Source organism: Palaemon carinicauda, chromosome 1, assembly GCF_036898095.1.
Source record: "Palaemon carinicauda isolate YSFRI2023 chromosome 1, ASM3689809v2, whole genome shotgun sequence".
Lineage (NCBI taxonomy): Eukaryota > Metazoa > Arthropoda > Malacostraca > Decapoda > Palaemonidae > Palaemon > Palaemon carinicauda.
In genome coordinates, this window is record NC_090725.1 from 258,156,905 (window position 1) to 258,164,016 (window position 7,112).

Below are 7,112 nucleotides of genomic sequence, written 5' to 3' on the forward strand. Positions count from 1 at the left end.
CTGAAAACTTGAAGAAACTGAGAAAATATGAAGATTCCTGCAGGAAACACATGACGCCACTAAGGCTATCGCCTTCAATGAATATATATGTATATATATATATATATATATATATATATATATATATATATATATAATATATTATATATATATATATATATATATATATATATATATATATATATATATATATATATATATATATATATATATGTGTGCGTGTGTGTTTTTGTGTGTATATATATGCACGTAAATATACATATACATTAGTGATCAAATATTGGAGCATTGCGTCAATATTAGCCGCTCCTCTCCATAATTTTGTGAATTCTTTTCACAAGAGAAATCTTGGAAGCGTACTTTCATTTCTCCTATTATTTTCTAAAGTGTTTTATTTCCTTATGAAACTATAAAAAGTTTTTAAACACTGATTAATGCTTCATGGTACGTACACTGAAATTAATTGCCATGATATGATCTATTATTACTAACGTTATCGTCATTGCTGCTCTTGTTTTTCTTATTTTTCCTATTATCATTATCATACAGTCACAGGCAACAGAGCAGAATGTGGGGTAAAACTAAATAACTGAGATGTTTTGATGTCGAAGTCTTCTGCACCCAACAACTGAAACTATGATGGCTTTATTCGAAAGCTTGTTGCGATATTGCTCAAATACTGGATGCATCTTAACTAGCATCCATTCAATATAGGAATGATTATAGGGAAGTTTATATTATTCAAGGACTCTTCCACAGCTGTGTTTAGACACCCCTTCTCTAGCAAGGTGATCCATTCTTTCATTTTCTGTAGTTATTATTTCGATCACTGGTCCCTTAGCGACAGGAGTCTCTCCTCTTCTGGGGTCGCATCCAATACCCACAGTCATCATTCCCTTCATATGTTTAGAGTGACAGAGTCAATTGGTTATTTGAGACGCTTTAAATTCAGACTTTTCTGCCACTCCATTTACATGGTTCGGAACGTCTTCTCTTTTACAAATGCCTCGAAGTTATAGCTACCTAACAAGAGACGCGATAACTGCTTAATTTAGGCATAAGTGGAGCCATATTTTTTTTTTCTATTTATGTCAAATAATGGGAATTGGTAGGCACCCGCAATGGACTTTACATTAGAATATGAAATTATGAAATTTAGAGCAGAACTATTCAGTAATAGTAACACTAAAAAAAGAAGTCAGCTAATATCCACAACCATAATAATACATCTCCCCCCCCCCAAAAAAAAAAAAAAATCTACCTATGCGCAATGTGCAGCCATTCTAAATGTACATAAAGAAAGAAGCGGCAGAAGAAAAACCCAGGCACACGTACGCGCGTGCTCCACACCGCCAAAAACCACCGCTACAAAGAGAAAGAAATCTTGCGACGCATCCACGCTCCTGACGACGTTAATGAAGGCACGAGTCGCGGCACAAGCTATCGTGGGAAAAAGGGCAGTCAAGAGTAACCACGCGAAGAAGAAGAAGAAGAAGAAGAAGTCGGAGGCGAAGTCATGTGGCCATATTCATTCAGCATCAAAGCCACCTGCTTCTTGTGACACCATCTCCCTCTCTCTCTCTCTCTCTCTCCCCAGGTCTTTCATCCTTTCTTTTATAACTTTGAGAACATTTTTTTTTCGATTTCTTTAAGGGAAAAAATATTCTTCTATGAAAAATGGCCTGAAACAGAATAGATATATAATGAAATATAGTGATAAAAAGAAAAGGAACTGAATGACCCTATCGCGGTAAGGATTCTGGAATTATTTCATAAATTACAATTGAAAAAGGAAATTTGAAAAATTTAAATACAGATCCACTGGGTCTGTAAGAAAAAAATACTTAAATTATTTCCCACCATCCCGTGGGAAATGAATTAAAAATCTCATGGCGAACTGCGTAAAAAGGAACATTCGGATGTGAAGTCCTGTAAGAGAAAGAGCGATGCGAACTTCAGAGAGAGAGAGAGAGAGAGAGAGAGAGAGAGAGAGAGAGAGAGAGAGAGAGAGAGAGATTTACGCTAACAACACCATCGAAAAGAAAAGGTTCAAATAAACTCGCCTGACACCTTTCATAATTATCATTAACAATTCAGTAATTACCATTGACCCTATCTCATCACTATTACTAGACCTTTATCACTTATTCCGCCTTAGATGTCTTTGTCATCTTCACAATTACCATGTGTCATCAAACAAAGAATTGCAATCGTCCTTCTTTACCAAGTTCTGAAGACCCTATGGATGCGAGGAGACATCGGAAGTAATCGAAAATTACGTAACCTGTGTAAATCCCAATGGCTGGTTTAGAAACGTTCGTTAAAGGGGAATAGCGGGGATTAAAGGGGAAGCATCCGGTAGTTCCCCTCTATATCAGTCCCCAAACTTATATATATGAGAGGGCGGAAGTCCAAAATGGGCACCTTCCTCTTGCAGCGTATTAATTAAATCAGAGCTGGGAGAACCACAGTGATTTGTGTTAGCACGGATCGGAACTAAAATCACAATATCGATCGAAGCAGGATGGATTCCATCAGTGAGCTTCTGATGTAACACCTGTCAGTTCTCCTGGTGGTGCACAGCGTCCTGGGTGTCTTACCAAATCCATTTCCGTTGTAATAGTATCTGCCTCCGGAAGAACCACTTATAGGAATGGACATCTTTTAAGAACCAGTCACGAAAACAGAACAGCTTGACGGCCAAAAAAGATATCAGCAGTGTCTCCTACAAATTAAGTATAGTATAGAATAAATAATTAGCATCCACCGTCACCCGTCCTTAAGTACAATACGTATTCTTGATATATTTGCGTTTTTAAGAACTGCCAATGCCTATTTTGTAAGACAAGAAGCAACAATTATAGACGTTGGACAAAATGTTTAATTTTTAATTTTTATAGAAGTGTGAGGACTTGCAAAAAAGAAAAAAAGTTTAGATAAAATAATTCAAATATATGTATCCTTTTTCAAAAACATTTAAAAGCTCGGACACGTGTACCGACAAGTTATCCACATAAAGTTCTCAGCAAAATCTCAATAATGGTTCAAGTATGAATCACGAAAATTGTACACCAATTACTAATCCTGATATTTCCTCTGGGAGTATTATCACCCCTCCCCTTATATATCAACCCACCCACCCACCACCACCTAAACTCCATAAGTTGTATGAAGACACCTGCTTCATTCATTAAACACCCTTTTGTACTTCCTCTCATGCGCACCTTCCTATGATTCAGGCCATTTGTGCCCCCCACCCCCTTTGTGACGTCATATACCACATCTTTGGGTACATTCTGGACTACTGCTAAGTACTTTCGATTTAGACACGTATTTACTAAATGAAACGAAGCAAACATTTTCTCTCTTTTACAATCGTCAATTTTGATAATGGAGCCATACATAGCCACATGCATATAGGTTTCACTAAAGTAATCAAATGTAATTATACACGAGTTATCACAAAAATCACAGTAAGCTTTAAATATAAACTACTAACCAAAAACTTTGGTAAATAGTTAAAGTGACACCATGAGCTAAATTAGTATGGTTTTAGAAAAAAAAAAAAACACTTAATGAGAGCTATATGAAGTTATCAAATTTCCAGTCAAAACTTGTAGATTTATAGGAGGATGATCTTTTCAATATATAGCAATAGCATGTAATTTAATGAAGCAATTATTTAGTATCAGATTATTAAGACGAAAATTAGTTATTCTAAATTACATTGCCAATCATTACTTCCAGTGTGCAAATATACAGTACACAAACTTAATAATTTCTACAGAATAGGACCATAGCACCAAAATTTTCGGTGCACCTGGTTCCAAGGAAACCTATTTATCATTAAGCAGCCTTTGGGGGTACAGAGCAAATTACTGCAGCAAGTTTGACATGATGCTAAGCCCACACTTATATTGTTGAAAAAAGGACCCAGAAATTACTTAGCCTCTCAATTATGAAGTTGGAAAGACTCTTATGGGTTAACACGTTCAAAGGTAGCAATAGAATCAGTTTAAACAATTATGGTCCATCATTCATTGCTAAGGTTGGTTTAGCTTCGATTTCATTACCAAGGTTAAAATGGCATCACACATATTTAACTTTTGATAGGCATATCACTGGTGTATTTCATCCAATTACAACTTCATCCATTTCAAACCTATATCATTGCATGATGTCTATTTCTTTGGATGAATGCTATTTGAAACACATAAACTCAATATATAAGGCGACCTTATAAAAAGAAGAACTCAATCTGAACTATATCCATACCATCTTTTTAGATAAATGGGATTCTTTGCAATGTCCTTATGAAGTACGCTTAGCTCTACTTTTACCTCGGAGTCAGCAAACAGTACCCCTAACATTATCTAGTAAGGCATGAAGTAAGTGTACTAGATAATAAATATGATGGATTTTAACGTGTTTGGGCAAAGGTGCGTCTGTTCTATTTTCAAATCGTCGGTGTTATATCTCTCTCTCGAAAAAAAAAATAATATATTTGCGGTTTTTTTTATCAGACATTAAGCAAAGTTCTAAGTTCGACAGGGGACAATCGTGTTTCCATTTGTTGAACTCTGATCTTTATTGTCTGCCAAACCTTCATGAATCATCACCCTAATTTCTTTATATTTTTTTCTTGGAGAGGAATTATCTAAAATCGTTGGTAGGGTTTGAGTTATGACACTTATAGTGGAGTGTAGGCTAATGCGAACTGACTTTATTGTGTAGGTAAAAATTTCTGACTAATGTTGAAATGATACTATGAATCTTATTACTGAACATGTAGTCTAAAGTCAGTATCAAACTGATTAAATCTATCTAAGGTGTTCCATATTATAATGAGTTATTAGGATTGTGAAATGCAATTTATGACATTTCAGATTAATCTACATGTTGTAATGACCGACGCTTCAGATAATCTAATACGTTTCAGAACAAATTAGCTCAAAAAATTATTTCATTTAAGAGTGATAATGAATAAGTCTTGAAGAGTATCGAGCTAACTTCGTCGCTACCAATTTTAGATATATTTAGTTATGGTATTTTTTTTTCATTTTATCAATTAAATATGCATTAATATTCACTGATATAAAGTATGAACTGCTAAAAGAAGTTATTTTATTTCCGTGATTTTTATAAAAATATAGATTTAAGTAAAATAGTTTTATAATAGGAATCTGGCAAATCATGATATTCATTTATATCTCATGTGATTCAGAGTACATTACCACGGGGTAGTTTCAATCAATGTGTTTGACAATTGTAACTTCTAATGTACAGCTTAAACAATTTAAATCTCTACACGTGCAATAAAATTTTCATCACTTTGCCCGATTTCAAGTATGCTTACAGTGCATGTGTATGCGTAAAAGTTCGTACATATACTTTTTATCCGCCATATATCATAAATATTTAATGTGCTGTAAACAATTATGAACAATTTCACGACTACGATTAACAAACACTTCCATTGTTATCAAATCTTCAATTTGTAATTTATATACCAGCTATCTATCTTCAAGTTACGTGAATTGGGCGATAAAAAACAAACCGCGGATGCTCATCCTGACTTAAAATTTCTGAATGGTTACATCCGGCAAAGTGTAATTTATGACAAAGTGTTCATAGCACTTGAAGGTCACGCATTAGTTTTGAACAGCTGCTAAATAATGATGATCGTGGTTTTGACAATCGGGTTATTTGATAGCTATAGATCTTTTTAGTAGATGTTACTGGTGGCGAGAGGAATGGCGTTCCCCGAGGCTGCATGTTTGCGGCATTATTACATTTTATCATTAGTGGTTTTGAGCAGTTTTGTGTTCCTCTGGAATTTGTGTTGAAGTTGGTATGAATATATATATCAGTAAAGATTATTATGATTATTTTTATGAATAACAATGCTGTGTGCAAGGATTTTGGTTGTAGAAATTATATGATCCCAATTGTTGAAATATTCGTAAGAGAACTTCCCAACATCAATTTGATACAGATTTTCCGGCATGATATTCTAAACAATTTCAAGTTGTCCACAGAGCATCTCCCCTATATGATAAAGAGCAAGTTTCTTGTCAAGCTGAGCAGCATTGCCAAACATATGACTACTTGGTCTCTCCCAATCGCTAGGGTATGGGAAGAAGAGTAGTCATAACCTGATGAGAGGGGGTATCCCGAGAGGTAATTAGGAAAGGCAGAGGGGGGAAAGGATTGTATCTTTGAGCGCGCACGCGCGCGCGTCAGCGCGTATTTCTATCTAAATATTAGCCGTCAGTGAAATATAATAACATATACGGGCGTCTTTTAACTTCTTTATGGAACGAACTCTTGGTATGATCTTTTCATGGCATTCATCTGTTTACTTGACAACTCAATGTTATAGGCAAAGGCGTATTCCTGAATAATGAATTGACTTTAAAGTTTGTTATACAATCGTATGATAATTCAAGATCGTAGGCTAAGGTTTTATGAGCCTTTTGCGATATAGTGACTAAAATAACCAAACCAGACGATTAGATTTTCTGGTGACTAGAATTTTCTTGATAATTTCTTTATAAACATCACACCAAAGAAACAAATATTTTTTTCTCTTTTAAATTCATGAATAAAGTTTGTAATGATTATTCAAAATTCAGAGAATATAAACGTGTCCCAAATATAAACCCATGTTGTTGTGGTAGTGGTAAGGGGGGGGGGGGGAAGGGATATTACACAAACTCCGCATGGGTCTGATTATTCATCGAGGACGGCCGTGTGCTACGAACGTCGATTACTTTCTTCCTCCATTATTAGATTGAAAACCAACAAAAGAGGAATGAAGTTTAAAGCGCAATTTGGCCATTATAATTTCATCGTAATTTTCGTAACATCGCCGAAGAATACCTTATCGGTCAAGTGTCAACGATTTCACCCTAAAAATGATAATTAACCCTTTAAGCAACATAAGCTTTAATCTAGGCACGAAGAGCAGGCATAGGCATGACATTAAAAAAAAAAAAAAAAAAAAAAAAAAAAAAAAAAAAAAAAAAAAAAAAAAAAAACGGTATTCTTCTCTACATGAGGTTTGCACTTCTCACTGCTCTAGCGTGATTGGAAGGGATCGCTCACTGTGA